The following is a 15,694-nucleotide window of genomic DNA, read 5'->3' as shown; positions in this document are numbered from 1 at the left end:
ACATGGGGCCGGAGAGATAGCATGGAGGGTAAGGCAGTTGCCTTTCATGCAGAAGGTCATCTCTTCGAATCCTGGCATTCCGTATGGTCCCCCAAGCCTGCCAGGAGCGATTTCTGAGCATAGAGCCAGGAGTAACCTCTGAGCAATGCTGAGTGTGAACAAAAGAGAGAGAGAGAGAGAGAGAGAGAGAGAGAGAGAGAGAGAGAGAGAGAGAGAGAGAGAGAGAAAACACGAGCAGTTTCTGAACGCTGGAACAGATAGAGAAAAACATTCTTCCCTAGACTCTCCAGATGAAATCCACTCTGCCCACCCTTTGAGTTTAGTCTTATACCACTAACTTGGACCTCTAAACTTCAAAACCAGAGGATACATTTGTGTTGTTTTAGGCCACAAGTTTGTAGTAATTTGTTACAGTTGCAATAGGAAACCAATAAATTTATCAGTGGTGCCCAATTATATTAAAGAAGTATCATAAATAATGCCATGAAATTTCATAATACAAAGAGAATCCCTACAGGAAAGTGACTCTGTTGTGACAAGAAGTTTAAAATGTGGGAAATGGAGTTGATTGTAGATGGATGGTCTTTAAGTGTTTATGTAGAATGCTCCCAAGGAAGACATCAATTGTAATCAGCTGAGTAAGAAGAACCGCAAAGGAAAAGAGGCTAAAAGTCAAGGCGAGAGGATTATAAAGGATTTGGAAGATAAAATGTGGATATATTAGCTATGTCTACTCATTATCCATCAGAAATTTAAATATGTCTTCATTGGCAGAAGATTAGAAAGGAAGAGGGCCCTTAAAATGATAAGGGTGTTTTTTATGCTACCCATATAAGCACTGAAATTTTCCTTCCAATCATAATATTTATTTCTACCTTATCTTTAAAATTCCAGTAAATTTTCCTCCCTTTGACCAAGAATCCATCTACTCATTAAGTTTTCTGTAATTTGCACACATTGGTATCCTTGGAAACAAGTGCTTTGTCACAGATGCATCCCTTTGAGTTCAACATTTATCCTTAGTTCAAAAATTGCTCACTAAATATAAAATATATTTTACAGAGTAATTTTCAAATACTCTGCAGTTCACCAATTACCATCTTGTGGAACTAATGGGTTCATAGAACAAAGTTTGGCAAGTGTCTCCTTAAATCACTAAAACAAAACGTAGAGACAGATCACTACAAAAAGTAGAGTATGTGTCTGTTTGTGGTGAAGACCTTGGAAAAGCAATCTATGCATGGAAACCTGAGGCTGTCTCAGGCTCAGGCTGGGTTCATACCAGAAAAAATCTCCCACTTCAAAATTATTAATAAATAGTATGAACATCAAAGCTTAAAACATTAAGGCTACTTTAGATTTCCAAAGCTATCTTGTCCTCCAAAAACTTCAAATAATTTTTGAATTTCCTAGATAATAATCATTTGCTTATAGACACACTGACTCTGATCTCTTGTCCCCAAAATGTCTGTAGGACATGGAGATGGGAACAAGAGGTCAGACCTCTCCAAGGGACAATAATGCAGCCAAAGCTACTAACAACATCCTCAAATTACAGGAGGTCAAACACTTCCCCTTTACATACTCTGAAAATAGAAAAATAATGTCAAACTATTGATCCCTGGTTGAGTACAAAAATTGACTAAAATTATCAACTTCAATAGATAATAAATGGAGACACAGGCAATTGTTAATGCAGTTCCATTGCTCTTATGTACTGGGTATTTAAAGGGTGTTTGACGAACAGTTTCTTGTTTAATTGTCTGTCTCCTCCATTGGATTTTAAGTTCTAAAAGGTCAATAATGTCTCACTCACTATTCCTCGCTCAATGCCATGACAGTGTGGGCTCATTAACTGTGAATGGAATGAATGATAGTGTCATTTTTTAGCATCCAAAAGCTCTTTTGAAATGCAGAGGCACTTTTGGTGTTATTGCATTACTGTGCAAGGCAATAACACTAATTCTTTTGTTATTGAGTTATTTTATACCAGGCTACTTCAGTTGCAAATAATAGAAAACTCTTCTTTTGATGAAAATGAACAAATGAATCATGTAAGTTAGCTTTTATCTAAAGATTGCATTATTTATAAAGTATGTTTCTTTATTTAACCCCTGAGAATTCTCAGAATAGATTTTGGTATCTCCAATAGTATCATTCCAGAAAGTATTTATTGAATATATGTTAAGTTCAAGCCAGCAGAAGTGTGTCTTGTACCTCAGTTTGCCAAAGAAGATAAGAAAGTACACAGTGCTTTGTAAATAGGAAAGATAAGATGCACTAAAACTTCAAGGATGATAAGAACATAGGCAGTTTGAGAGAAAAGCTAAGGGATTGTTTCCTTTTCTCTGAAAATAACCAGGGTGTAGGGTTGAAGATTCACTGACGCAAATGAAGGTAACAATATATTCAAACTAAGTTCATATCTATGGCTATTTTCCCTATGCCAATTAAGGAAAATCACACAACTCCTAGTATTTGCCTTCTACAGCAGGAAGGGCTATCTTATCAGTATAGTCTAGTAATCAGGAATGTTCAGCTCCATGTCCTGCTACTTGTGCGACATGGTGGCAACGAATAAGACAGGGAAGTGAGAATTACTGACTATTCATTACTTGCTTATTTGTATTTAACAAATAATATAGAATACAGATCCCCAAATGGGTAAAAAAAAAAAAAAAGAAAAAGCTGTTTGTATATATGAACAAAACATGCTCCAGACAAATCTCGCATCTGAGATTAGCAGAAAATGCCCATCTGATCCAACTATACATATAGAGCTATATGTGACTATACATATAGAGCTCACACTCTGCTTTACTCAAAACAGAGACTTTGCTCTACTTTCCTTTTCCATTTACCGACCCTTTTGAGATGTACAAGACCCACCTGGTCTTGATTGGCCTGAGAGAGGTACTTTTGTCTGCTAACTATGTCTGCCTCTTCCCCATTTTGATTGGGTCTGTACAATAAAGTTCTCACAGGAGAACTCTATTGTACAAGTTGGTTCTCATTCCATTAAGCTGGAAGCCCTCTGATCCCATGTTTGTCTTCCTTATTACTCTCTTCTTTCCTTAATCCTTGTGGTGTCCCTATTTTAAACCTGTTTACCTGGGATTGGACAACAAATGAGCCTTTCCATCTGGTGCCCAAATAGGGACTTGAGAACAAGAACCTCAGTACAGGGACAAAAACAAGCTTTATTTGACAAGTTTTTCAGGTACTTGGAAGTTAACAAAATTATGTAGTGGAACAAGACCATCTGCCATTGGCCAGGGAGAATGACATGGTCCCCTCCTGGATTATTGCCATGTTAGCCTCCTTCATGTTGGACTGGATTGCTATGCCCTTTACTGAAGTGGTGGCATACATGACCCTCACTCTGAGCTGCTTCATGCTGCCCTCCTGTGTTTACCAGGATTTTTCTCACCAAACTGAATGTGTCATACCCTTTAGAGATTCTCCCATGCCCCAAATCTGGAGTCAGGCAAACAAGTTCGTAGTGGCAATCCAAGTGCTGGACACTGTTAAATGGTTCAACATTTGGAATGGTTATGGATTCATCAACAGGCATGACACCAGTAATTATGTCTTTGTTCATCAGACAGCTAATAAGAAAAACAACCCCAAGATGTTTCTGTGCAGCACTGCAGATGAAAGACTATGGAGTTTGATGTAGAAGGAGAGAAGGGTGCAGAAGCTGCTAATGTAACTGGGCCTGGTGGTGTTCCAGTGAAGGGAAGCTGATTCATCCCTTGCCTCACCCATCTGCCCCACCACCCATGGTGGCCGAGGTCTCTAGGTGGAACAGAACCTGGACATGAAGAGGAGATAGCTGAAAACTATAGGGAACATCTCACCTGCCAACACCCACCACCCTTCCTCTACTGACAGTACTTTGTGAGAGGCTCTTGGCCCTCCAACCAGCAGCAGCCTATCAAGAAACTGATGGGGTAGAACCCAAAGAGACAGCCCCATTGGAGGGGGACCAACAGGGAGATGAGCAGATCCCACTATCCAGACTCTGACTCAGGTACCAAAGGCCCTGACAGACGGTGGGGCAGGTGAAACCAAGCCCAGCCAAAGCCCAAATGAGAGGAATCTGCTCTCAGAACTTTCTATACCTGGGTCACCCCTAAAAGTAGATGTCTTATCCTGCAGCCTCTTCATGCCTAGCTTTTTTTGGATCACATTGTTAATTAGTTTGCACAGTTCAGGGGAAATGCATGATGTTGCTAGATTTTATTGGATTTTGGTAATCTTAGAGAATGTTTCCCAAATGCTATAATTCTTTATTGTGTATATCTAAAGGCATCTTTTTTTAAATCTATAGAACTGATTTTTATTCAAGAAGAGTACATTTTTTTTCCTGCTAAGTATAAAAATATTTAGCAACTTATTTTCAAATTAAGTATATTTACAGAAATGTTCTAGTATTTTTGTTTAGAGAAGTCTATGGAAAGGAAACTTAGATGCTATAAATTCATACTATAATGCTCTTAGACTTTAACTTCTGAGTCACCATCACAGAGAAAGCATCTTCTAAAATAGTAAATTGCTTTGTCTTCCTAATGTTAGTGAGGACAAAAATTGGTTAATTAAAAGAACTTAAATTTTCTCACAGTCTTTGGAACTCCTAAGTTGTTGATGTTTTTTCTTCATAACTTTCCCTTGGACAGCCTTTCCCTGTGTCTAAGAGGTTAATTCTCTCCTTTAAAGCTGGACAGCCTATAATGGTACCTTCTCATTGTCTTAGATTGACATACTAGAAGACCATACTTTCTGGCTTTATATTAATGAATTCTTTGATCCATTTCCATATAAAACTGGCTGGAATCGGGTATGTGAGTTTGGGAAACATGAGATAAAGTTCCAATCGGCCATCAGGACTAATTTTGCCCTGGGAACTGTCCTTTCCTTTCTCTGTCATACATCAGTTTCATCCCTACTAGCTTAGATGGGTCAGAATGATAGCTGCAACAAATTTATTGATAAACTGTGTAATTGTGTGCATATGTGTATGCTTGGTAGTCACTTTTATGTTTGTAGTCAATTCTTTTTTGTTTTGTTTTGTTGTTTTGTTTTTGGATCACACCTGGCAGCGCTCAGAGGTTACTCCTGGCTCTATGCTCAGAAATCGCTCCTGGCAGGCTCGGGGGACCATATGGGATGCCGGGATTCAAACCACCATCCCTCTGCATGCAAGGAAAACACCCTACCTCCATGCAAGGCAAACACCCTACCTCCATGCTATCTCTCCAGCCCCTGTAGTCAATTCTTATGTCTGTCTTTGGCATACCTAATCAAAGCCTTTCCCAACCCTCTCTCCTCCCTCCTTTGCAATCCTCTTACACCTCTTTTCTTGGCTGTTGTCAATATCTCAGAAACCTGAGGTTGTTTCCCTGTGCTCCCCTATCTCGGATTTATTGTTTTCCTTTTCAAATCCCACTACCCTTGCTGCTCATTACCCCTTGTGCCCTGAAGTACCACCCTACCCATGGCCTTTCAGTCTTGTACCATGAGAATATGAAGACTGTCACTTGCAACCAGACTGACCACATTGATTGGCTTTTCGAGTGGGCCCTGGCTCAGGGACTGATCTTGGCCTGTGACTCCACAGGAAATAATTGACACTTCCATTGCCTTCCTGACTGCTCTCAATTGACAGATTACCTCGTTAACTGAAGTAGTCCTCCAGAATCGATCTCCCTTGGACTTTATCACAACAGACAGAAGGGGAATATATGTATTTCTTTTTGTGTATTTCTTGAAAAACAAATTGTTAAGTAGTCCTCCTGAACTGAAGTCTCTTGGACTTGATCAGAGGATGGGGAGATATTTCTTTGTATGTATTTCTTGGGGATCAATGTTGTTATTATACCTATGAATTAGGAATAATGTAGGATAACATAATTAGAGAAAGATACTGAAACCTAGCCATAGACCTCTAGTGACTCAATAAATCCCCAAATGGATTTATTCCATTCTCTCCCCTATAGCACCCTGCCTACACCAAATTACTCTACAAATCTCTTTTACCATATCTAATACTTTGTTGGAAATATCCTTTTTTTTGCATAGATACAATAAAATGAGATATCTTACTGAAAGGAGTTCCCATCTATTAGACCTAGGAACTACAAAATTTGAACATTGAAGGTAGGTTCTTAAAACCTTAAACATTTGACATATTGGCTTGACTTAAGCTTCAGTTGCTCTGAGATTGGCTAGATGCCCCAAAATATAAGTCCAACTGAGAGCCTTAGATGGAAACAGGGCAGGCATTGTGCCACCCTGGCAACAACATGGAACCAAGGCAGGCTTTATGTCATGGGAATGACATGGGACAAGAAAGAGCCAAGAGCTCAAGTCTGATGTCTTACAATGACAGGCACTAATTAGAAAAAAATGAGGTAAAGGAAGCCTTTACTTTCTCCAAGATTTAGAAGATCTCTCTGGGGTTAGGCAAACTAAAAACTTACCTGAAGCCTGCAGTTAAAAGTTATGACCAAATGCTTCCTGGGAAAAGCCACTCTGCTCTAATTTAATTTAGATTAAAAGTTTTTATCCCAATTTTTCCTGTACCTATGAAAAAATAACATCCACATTTACCACTTAGCTATAAGCTCTGCTTTGGGCATATTGGATCTGCTCACTCTTGCTGTTGGCAGCGCTGGTACTACTGATTCTGGGATCTTGCCTCTTGTGGAGAACAGTATAATATATATGGAGAGCATGGTTTATCTAGCCTATCTCAACTTTTTGTGTTTAACAAAGAGAAAAGGGAGGAATTTAGCTATATATCTCTATCTGTCTGTCTGTCTGTCTGTCTGTCTGTCTGTCTGTCTGTCTCAAGCTCACTCTCTGCTTTACCCAAAACAGAGACTTTGCCTTACTTTCCTTTTCCCTTCACCCACCACTTTTGAGATGTAAAAAGACTTGATTAGCATCCCCCCTGATGTAAAAAGACTTGATTAGCATCCCCCCTGATTTTATGTAAATATGTACCTAAAATATTATTGTCAACACTATGTAAACCACTATGATCAAAATAAAAATTAAAAAATATATATACAAAAAAAAGGAATCAAAATTGATTGTACAGTAAAAAAAAAAAAAGACTTGATTAGCATGAGATAGATACTTTTGTTAACTTTGTCTGCCATTCTACCCCCATGTGGATTGAGTCTGTACAATAAACTTATTGGGAATAAACTTCGTTGTACAGTTTGGTGCTGGAAACCCAGCTAGACCTTATGCTTTTTTCTCCTTTATGGCTGTCTTGTTTTCTCTCTTTTTTATTTTTGACTTTTGGGCCACACCCAGCGGTGCTTAGTGGTCACTTCCTGGCTCTGTGCTCAGCAGTCACTACTGGCAGGCTCAGAGGATCATATGGGATGCAGAGGATCAAACTTGGGTTGGCTATATGCAAGGCAAGTGCCTCACCATCTGTACTATTGATCTGGCCTTGTCTTGTTTTCTTAATCCTTGATGCCCCTGCTTCATTCACCCAGGGCTGGATTATAGCAAGGGGAGCATTTACACATCTGAAAGAGTAATCTAAGATTTAACTTCTGGAGGATTAGATTTGGAGAAATGACTAGTAATATTGTCTATCTGTCAAAGGGAAGTTTATGAACCAAAAAGTTATGTAATCCATCTTATAATTAAAAAAATATCTAAATTAGGAAAGGTAGAATCTGAAGGGAGAAGGATTATCTAGAAGACTTTTACAATGGTTTGGTTAAAGAATCAAGATCAGACAACAAGTTAAATATTAATAGGGAACAAGAAAGAGGAAGATGGATTCAGAGAACTCTCAGTAGTGAGAGCTGCTTTATTTACATTTGTGATATTAAAATAGCAATAGCATTAAATGCTATTTAGTCTACAGAGTGTTTTTACATACATTATCTCATTTAGCAGTATCAAGTAAGTCAGTAGAGGGAAAATGCTTTTTTGTAGGAGTGTGTAGACTACATTAGAAACTGTTGCTTTAGTTTAGTTAGCATAATTTACTCTGTTTTCACAGTTTCCTGTGTAACTTTGAGGCTTCATGTGATTGAAGGTAATCCATAGCCTCTGTAGACTTAGATCAATAATTCCTCTGTGCCCACATTTCAGTCATATCACAGGATGGTCAATGTCCCAGGTTAGCTTGATGATGCATAAATACAGGAATCCTGAATGGGATTATTGTAATAGAGGCTTTTTCTTTCTCTCAGTTTGCCAAACCAATGATCTTGAAGTATTAACATATAATAGTAGAAAGAACTTGATTTTGTTTGAAGTAAGTCAACATAACACAAACAGATAAGAAAATAGAAAAGTTAAAAGGGGGAGGAAGAAGGGAAGGAGATAAGGGAATTGAAACAAATTATAACATTTTATTCAATAACAAAAGGTTTTTATTGTAAAAGAAATGTTGAACTACCAGAAAAAGACATCCTACTGAGTGGGAGAAAATGTTTGCTCATCACACATCTGACAAAAGGTCAGTATTTTGTGTTTATGAAGTACAAAACTGAATAATTAAAAATCCTCATCAAAATACAGTAAGAGATAATGTGCACATATTTCCTCATAGGAAACTTGCCACTGACCAACAGGTTTATGAAAAAGTCATCTTCATTGCTTACTATGAGGAAAACAATGCAAAATGATGATGAAGTGACCAGAGTAATAACATAGCATATAGGGCATTTGCTTTGCATGTGGCAGACCCCAGTTCCATCCCCAGTATCCCATATGGTCCCCTAAACCTACCAGTAGTAATTTCTGAGTGCAGAACAAGGAGTAACCTCTGAGCATCATGGGTATGGCTGAATAAAAAAAAGGGGAAAAAAAGACAATGAAATATCACCTCACATCATATTAGTGAGAATGGCATATACCATGAAGATCAGAAACAACCAGTGCAAAATGTGATTTAAAAAAAGAAACCCTCATTTGCTATTTGAGTAAATGCCATCTGTATCAACCTCTATAGAAAACAGTATAAAAACTCTTAAAAAATTAAGACTAGTCCTAGGGATACCACTATTTGGCATATACTCTAAAAGCACAAAAAACATTAATTAGAAAGTATATTTATATTCTTGTGTTCATTGCAGCACTCAAAATAGCCAAGATCTAGAAACAACTCAAGAACAGAGAGTAAATAAAAAAAATATAGTATATATCCACAATGGGATACTATTCTGCTAGAAGAAAAGGTAAAACCCCAGTTCCCTGAAACTTGGATGAAACTAGAAGGTGTCATGCCTGGTGTGGCCAAAAGTAAAAAACATTAAAAAAGAAGGATTAAGATTTGAACCTCCTTCATCCTGGTATTTAGTTTCTGTTGGCATTTGTGTAAGATTTACTTATTTTTGTACAATTTGAGCATTTGTGTAAGATTTGAGTGTTTTTATTACTCTTTCCATGTTTAACACTCTATGTCTGATACTCAGCATGTGCTCAATACATAAATGAATAAAAATATTATTGGTCAGCATATGTATAGAATATTTTCATTTATGTAAATGGATTTTGTTAAAGAAATATATTCACAATATGTTTCAAGTTGAAATCTGAGAATATGCCTCTGGCCTAACAATATCCACAATTTAATGCTAGTAATTCAAGTTAATAAGTCTTGATAGTTATAGAATCTCATGAAAGTGAAAGGGTCATAAAATATTCCAGCACTGAATTGTAAACTCAAACATACCAAGTAAATGTCATGAAGGGATGGACTCATTTAGTATTTATGACATGAGGGGAATGGAGATTATTGATTTACATCATACCCTTTATAGTGGTGGCTGGTGGGTGAAAGCTGTCCTTTAGATTTATTCTGTCATTCATATATTACTCATTGTTTTAGAGAGTAATGTGAAAAAAACGGTGAAAAATAGATTCAATCATATATGATAACACCAAGCAAAAGACAATAGTGATCTGATCTGAAGATAATATAATGGCTCCAGGAATAAGTATTAATGACTGTGATTCACTGTTGATATCTGCCTTGGGCATGGGAAGGCAGATTTTTTTTTTCTGATCTCTGCTCAAATAACACTCAAGAGGGAGCCATTCTTCATCTTTCTAATTAAAATCATCTCATTATTTTTGACATTATTTAGCACAGTCCAATATTATGTTATGTATCTTTGTTTTGTCTGTATTCTTTTATTGTATATTGCCAGCTCTTAAAGTATCCTCAACAAATGTCTTTTGAATTAGTGAATGTATTTTATGTTTAGTATTAGTTAAATTGGGCTAATGTGAAGTTCTTTTTGGAGACTGAAGTGAAGTGGTAGACAGTTGCATCCTTTGGGAAAAAATTATTTTATACTCTTTCAATGAAAAAAGATTCCCCACAAACCATAAGTACCAATCATTGATCCAGTTACAAAAACATTTTAGGAAGGATAAGCAAGGATAATTTTCTTTTTTATAGAGGCTGTATTTGGAACACAATGCTGGGACCACCCACAGAACTGGAGATTAGGACAGAAGTGTGTGTGTGTGTGTGTGTGTGTGTGTGTGTGTGTGTGTGTGTGTGTGTGTGTATGTATGTATGTACTTGCATGCTTATGTACATGCTATGCTAACTCTTCCTCCTTACCAGAAGAGCTATTTAAAAGAAGCAACTATAATCTCAAAAGAGAGTTAGGGCCATGAATCATATCAATGTAGTGACACTAATTTAATATTCAAAGTGTTTGGAAGGCACAACTGTCACAAACACAGCAAGATGAGCAATACGGGGTTTGAAAGCCTAAGTTCTGAATGAGTGAGCACACGCTGATCAAGTGGTAGGACAGAAATACACAAAGGAAGACTTTGGTGAAGTTTTTTGTATTGCTTATGTATTGCTTGAGGTTTGGAACCAGAATGTAAGAATCTGCTAACTTGTGGCCGGAGAGATAGCACAGCGGTGTTTGCCTTGCAAGCAACCGACCCAGGACCCAAGGTGGTTGGTTTTAATCTCTGCATCCCATATGGTCCCCCGTGCCTGCCAGGAGCTATTTCTGAACAGATTGCCAGGAGTAACCCCTGAGCGCCGCGGGTGTGACCCCCACCCCCCAAAAAAAGAATCTGCTTACTTTCAACATTCTAACACAATGTTGGGTTTTTCTGGAGGCATCTCTCTGGAAAGAACATAATCACACTTACTGAGAACAGAAACTTTAGTAGCCAAGATCTGGTAGACAAGAGTGAACCAGTCTTGGAAGAATAATGGATGTTAAACTTCAAGTCCAGACAAGGTTTAAACCAGAAGCAGGTCAGCAAGTGGGAATCCAGGAGAAAATGAAGGGAACTTCTAGGTTCCCCAGAAGCCTCCCACACTGAAAAGATTAATTTGCAGAGTGAGAAGTCTTAGGAAGAGGTGTTTACAAGGAATGTGACTACAGTTAGGCAGAGTGAAGCAACAACTGCAGCATGGGAGAAAAGGGGCACACTTTATTTATTCACAATTTATATCTTCATAAACCTTCTTGAAAATGTAAGCTAGCGCTCAAAAATAGAACAATTGCAGCACTGCTGTTGTAGTGAACTTTAAAAATTAAACAAAGAGAAGGAACAGGAAACCAACTTTCTAAATGCTCAGAAAATTTTTTTTCTTCTGAACATTAACTTTAGCTCTGAAGTTTCTGTAGCAAGAGGAGGAAACAGGTAAATTTAATAGATAGCCATAAAAAGAAAACAATAGGATTAAATTCCATATTTCAAAACAAATTCTATTTTTCTTTTCCTTCACTTCTTTCTCTTCCCTTCCCCTCCTCTTTTCTTCCCTCCCTCTCTTTCCCATTCTCTTCCACTTCCCTCTCCTTCTTTTCCCTCACTCTCCTTCCCATTTTCTTCCACTTCCCTCCCCTTCCTCTTCTCTCTTCCCTCCTTTCCCTTCTCTTTTCTTCCTTCTCTCTTCCCCTTTCCTTCCTTTCCCCCTCCCCTCCTCTTGCTTTCCTTCCTTCCTTCCTCCCTTCCTTCCTACTGTTCCTTCCTTTCCCCCCTCCCCTCCTCTTGCTTTCCTTCCTTCCTCCCTTCCTTCCTACTGTTTTTCCTTTCTTCCTCCCTCAGCCATCCATCCCTTTCTTACTTTCTCTTTCTCACCTCCTTCCGTCCTTCCTTCCCTCCTTCCCTCCCTCCTTCCTTCCTTCCATCCTTCCTTCCCTCCTTCCCTCCTTCCTTCCTTCCTTCCTTCCTTCCTTCCTTCCCTCCCTCCCTCCCTCCTTCCTTCCTTCCTTCCTTCCTTCCTTCCTTCCTTCCTTCCTTCCTTCCTTCCTTCCTTCCTTCCTTCCTTCCTTCCTTCCTTCCTTCCTTGTTTTACTCTTCCCTTCCTCCCTCCTCTCCTTCCCCCCACTCTTCTTTTCTTCCCTTCTTTTTGTTTTAGGGACAAGTCTATTTTAGAGGTTTCAGGCTTCACCCAATGATCGCCACCAATTTGAAGAGGCTAGGTTTGGTGTGAGGGCCCCAGGATGCAAACTTGTTCTGACCACATAGTGCTGGGAATTACCTGAGTCATCCTAGCAGTGCTCAAGGGCCTCTGGAACTGCTGCGGGCTATGCTTGGAGGACCACATGGAGCCAGGGCTCAGACTAGATTTTAACTCCAAGAGTATCTTTTCAGAGCCTCACATTTCGTTTTTATTCACAATACAATGAACTGAACCTGCAGCAGAAAAAGAAAGTTGCAAATTGGAAGGGAAAGTCTGAATAATTAAAAGGCATGGGGGGAAATTAAGAATGAGGTGACTGACCCCGTGTGTGTGTGTGTGTGTGTGTGTGTGTGTGTGTGTGTGTGTGAATGACACACACACATTTATTTCTGCCCATAACGCTTTCAGCCTCTGTCTGGCTCCTTCCATCTGTCCAGTTGCTGGCTGCACGGAATGTGATCCTCTCACACACACACCCTTTCTAATGCCTGCTGAATGACCCACGTCCTTTCTTACTGTCTGGCGTGTACTGTTTGCTAATCTGGGTGAGGCTTCAGAAGCCACAGATATATAGAAAATTTGATATCCCTCTGACTTTTAAATGTAAATGGCACCCAGAGTTGTCCTCATTGCCGCATTCCAAGGATGTCCAGAGTCCTTCCACACAACTCTAATTCTCTTCCTTCCTGTGAGCAGCCTCTACAATCTGCTCTCACCTCCCTTCTGAGTCATCCTGGGCCCCATAAATGATGTTGAAACACTATGGGTGGTCACCCCCCACATCGCACGATTGGGGTAGTGTGCTTTTACACCAAAATGTTCAAGGCTGGTGTGCCAGACTTGCCCCATGTCTCATCTGCCTCTCAAGACCCATCAGCCTCAATTACACCCAACTCTGGCTTTTTCCTCACTACATTGTCTCCTAACATTCTTCACACTTGCTCTTAATTGCTTGCTTAGTAGTCAACCTCAATATTTCAACCCCAATGGAGAGGGACCCTTTAGATCCTACACTGTTATTCTGCTGTTTCTGCAGCACTCAGCCCAATGCCTGGGTGAAAGCAATGGTCCAAAACACATTCATTTATTGAACAGATAGTCATGAAGCAGCTATTACATAAGTGGCACCATTCTAAGAATTTGGACCTCCATCTATGAATCAGATAGATTCCTGGTAGATCATACATTCTCAAAGGTTTGGGTAAGTGAGTGACTAGAGGTCACAGAAGAAATAAGAAACAACCAAATAAGGAGTAAAGAGAGAGGTCAGGACATTCCAGCAGTGGTTTTGAAGCTGGAATGTGCCTGTGAGTGTTTGAGGAGACTGAATAAACTTGGACATTCCCAGGGAGTGCCAGGAAGTCCTAGTATAGGCTCCAGGTGGGCAGCTCTCTCCCTGTGGTGGTCCTCAGATCACACTTCAAGAAACCTCCCCTAGACTTTTGGGGAGGGAAGCCCAAAAGGGGAAATACTGATGAGATCAGGCTCTGAGGGAAAGATCTAAAGAGGCTTTCTTGACAGCACTGAGTTGTGAAACATGTAACAAAAATAAAAGGTGGGTCAGGCTTTCTTTCATCACAGGGAGAGAGACTGCCCCAAATCTCCACAAGAATGCCTGAGGCAGTAATCAAACCTGGCCCTACCTCTGCATAATCATTCACTACAAAAGACTCTGGAAAACAAGAAAAAATGGCTCATATCACCTTCTATGGAGAAGCTAATTTTTAGCACAAATTCTCACTTTAACCTCTGCAGGAAACTAATAGGTTGAGGACAAATCTTTTTCACTGCTGTGAGATTGTCAACTGTCCCAACCTTTTGGGAAAATAATATGGATATTCCTTTAAAAAAAAAAAAAGAAGTAGGGGCTGGAGAGATAGCATGAAGGTAGTGTATTTGCCTTGCATACAGAAGGACAGTGGTTCAAATCCCAGCATCCCATATGGTCCCCCGAGCCTTCCAGAGTGATTTCTGAGCATAGAACCAGGAGTAACCCCTGAGCGCTGCTGGGTATGACCCAAAAACCACCCCCCGCCCAAAAAAAAAAAGAAAAAAAAAGAAGAAACAAAAACTAGGAATTGAGATTCCATATGATCCAGTAATAGAACTCCTAGGAATATTTCCTCTGAGCCTAAAAGTACAATACCAAAAAGGTGTTTGTACTCCTAGGTTATAGCACTATTAAATAGCCAGAATGTAGAAACATTCTCAAATGCCCTTGAACAGATGAGTGGATAAAGAAACTATTATATTATACATCAACATAAAGAATATTAAAATCAGAAAAGTGGGTAAAGAAACTGTGGTATATCTACAAAATGGAATACTACACTGCAGTTAGAAAAAAAAATGAAGCCATGAAATTTGCTTAACCATGAAGAGTATCATGCTGAGTGAAGAATCAGAGGTAGAGGGGTAGACATAGAATAATTGCTCTCATTTGTGAATGTATAAAAACATAGTACAAGAATAATATCCAAAGAGAGCAGGAGGACTAGTCCATAGTAGGAAGCTTACCACAAGTGTATATGGTTAGGGAGTGGTAGATGTGGTTAGGCAAAGAAGGGATCACTATGACAAAGAGAGTGAGAAAAGGATCACTTCTCTTAATTTTTATATAGAAGAAGCATACTCACTTTGACCCAAGCAAGAACAGGGATAGAACTCTGGCATTCATGGATAATTCCTTAGATTCTGGGCCAGAGAGATAGCACAGGGATTAAGGCATTTGCCTTGCATAAGGCTGACCCAAGTTTCATCCACGGCACTGCATGTGATTCCCTAAGCACCACCAGGAGGAACTCTTGAGCACAGTGCCAGGAGTAAGTCCTAACCATTTGCTACATGGCAGAACAAAAATAAGAAAGAAGAAAAAAAAAGAATAAAAAAATTTTGAGTTATCTGGAAACTGGGGAAAAAATGGATCCTGGGGTCATAGCTCTAGAGCTTGATTTCAAATCAACAATCTTGTTTAGAAACCAATTTGTTTTGCAAATTCTGTAGGGTTTTGGTTTTTTGGTTTTTTTTTCTCCCACCCAGGTTAGTGTTTTTCTGAAGACTTCCAAAGTATGTTGGAAACTGCTAAGATTTAAAAAAAAAAAAAAAAAAAAAAAAAGCAGAAATGCTAGTGCCTTCAACTTTCAGAAGAAAGATCTGTTGTTGTTGTTGAGCTATTACTGGTCATTTGAATTTCCCCACATTTGTCTTATAGTCCCTGAATGGGCCCCTTGGTTTTAACAATCCCACTTTCTGACTCCAGAGTTGTAG

At 39.1% G+C, this 15,694-nt stretch overlaps 1 pseudogene; it reads left to right on the top strand.

The window, feature by feature from the left end:
• Positions 1–3,310: 3,310 nt before the first annotated feature.
• On the top strand, positions 3,311–4,028 carry LOC126024155 (Y-box-binding protein 2-like; annotated as a pseudogene).
• The last annotated feature ends 11,666 nt before the right edge of the window (positions 4,029–15,694 follow it).

Source organism: Suncus etruscus, chromosome 12 (assembly GCF_024139225.1).
Source record: "Suncus etruscus isolate mSunEtr1 chromosome 12, mSunEtr1.pri.cur, whole genome shotgun sequence".
NCBI classification, from domain to species: Eukaryota; Metazoa; Chordata; class Mammalia; order Eulipotyphla; family Soricidae; genus Suncus; species Suncus etruscus.
This window is presented reverse-complemented; position numbering and strand designations above follow the sequence as displayed.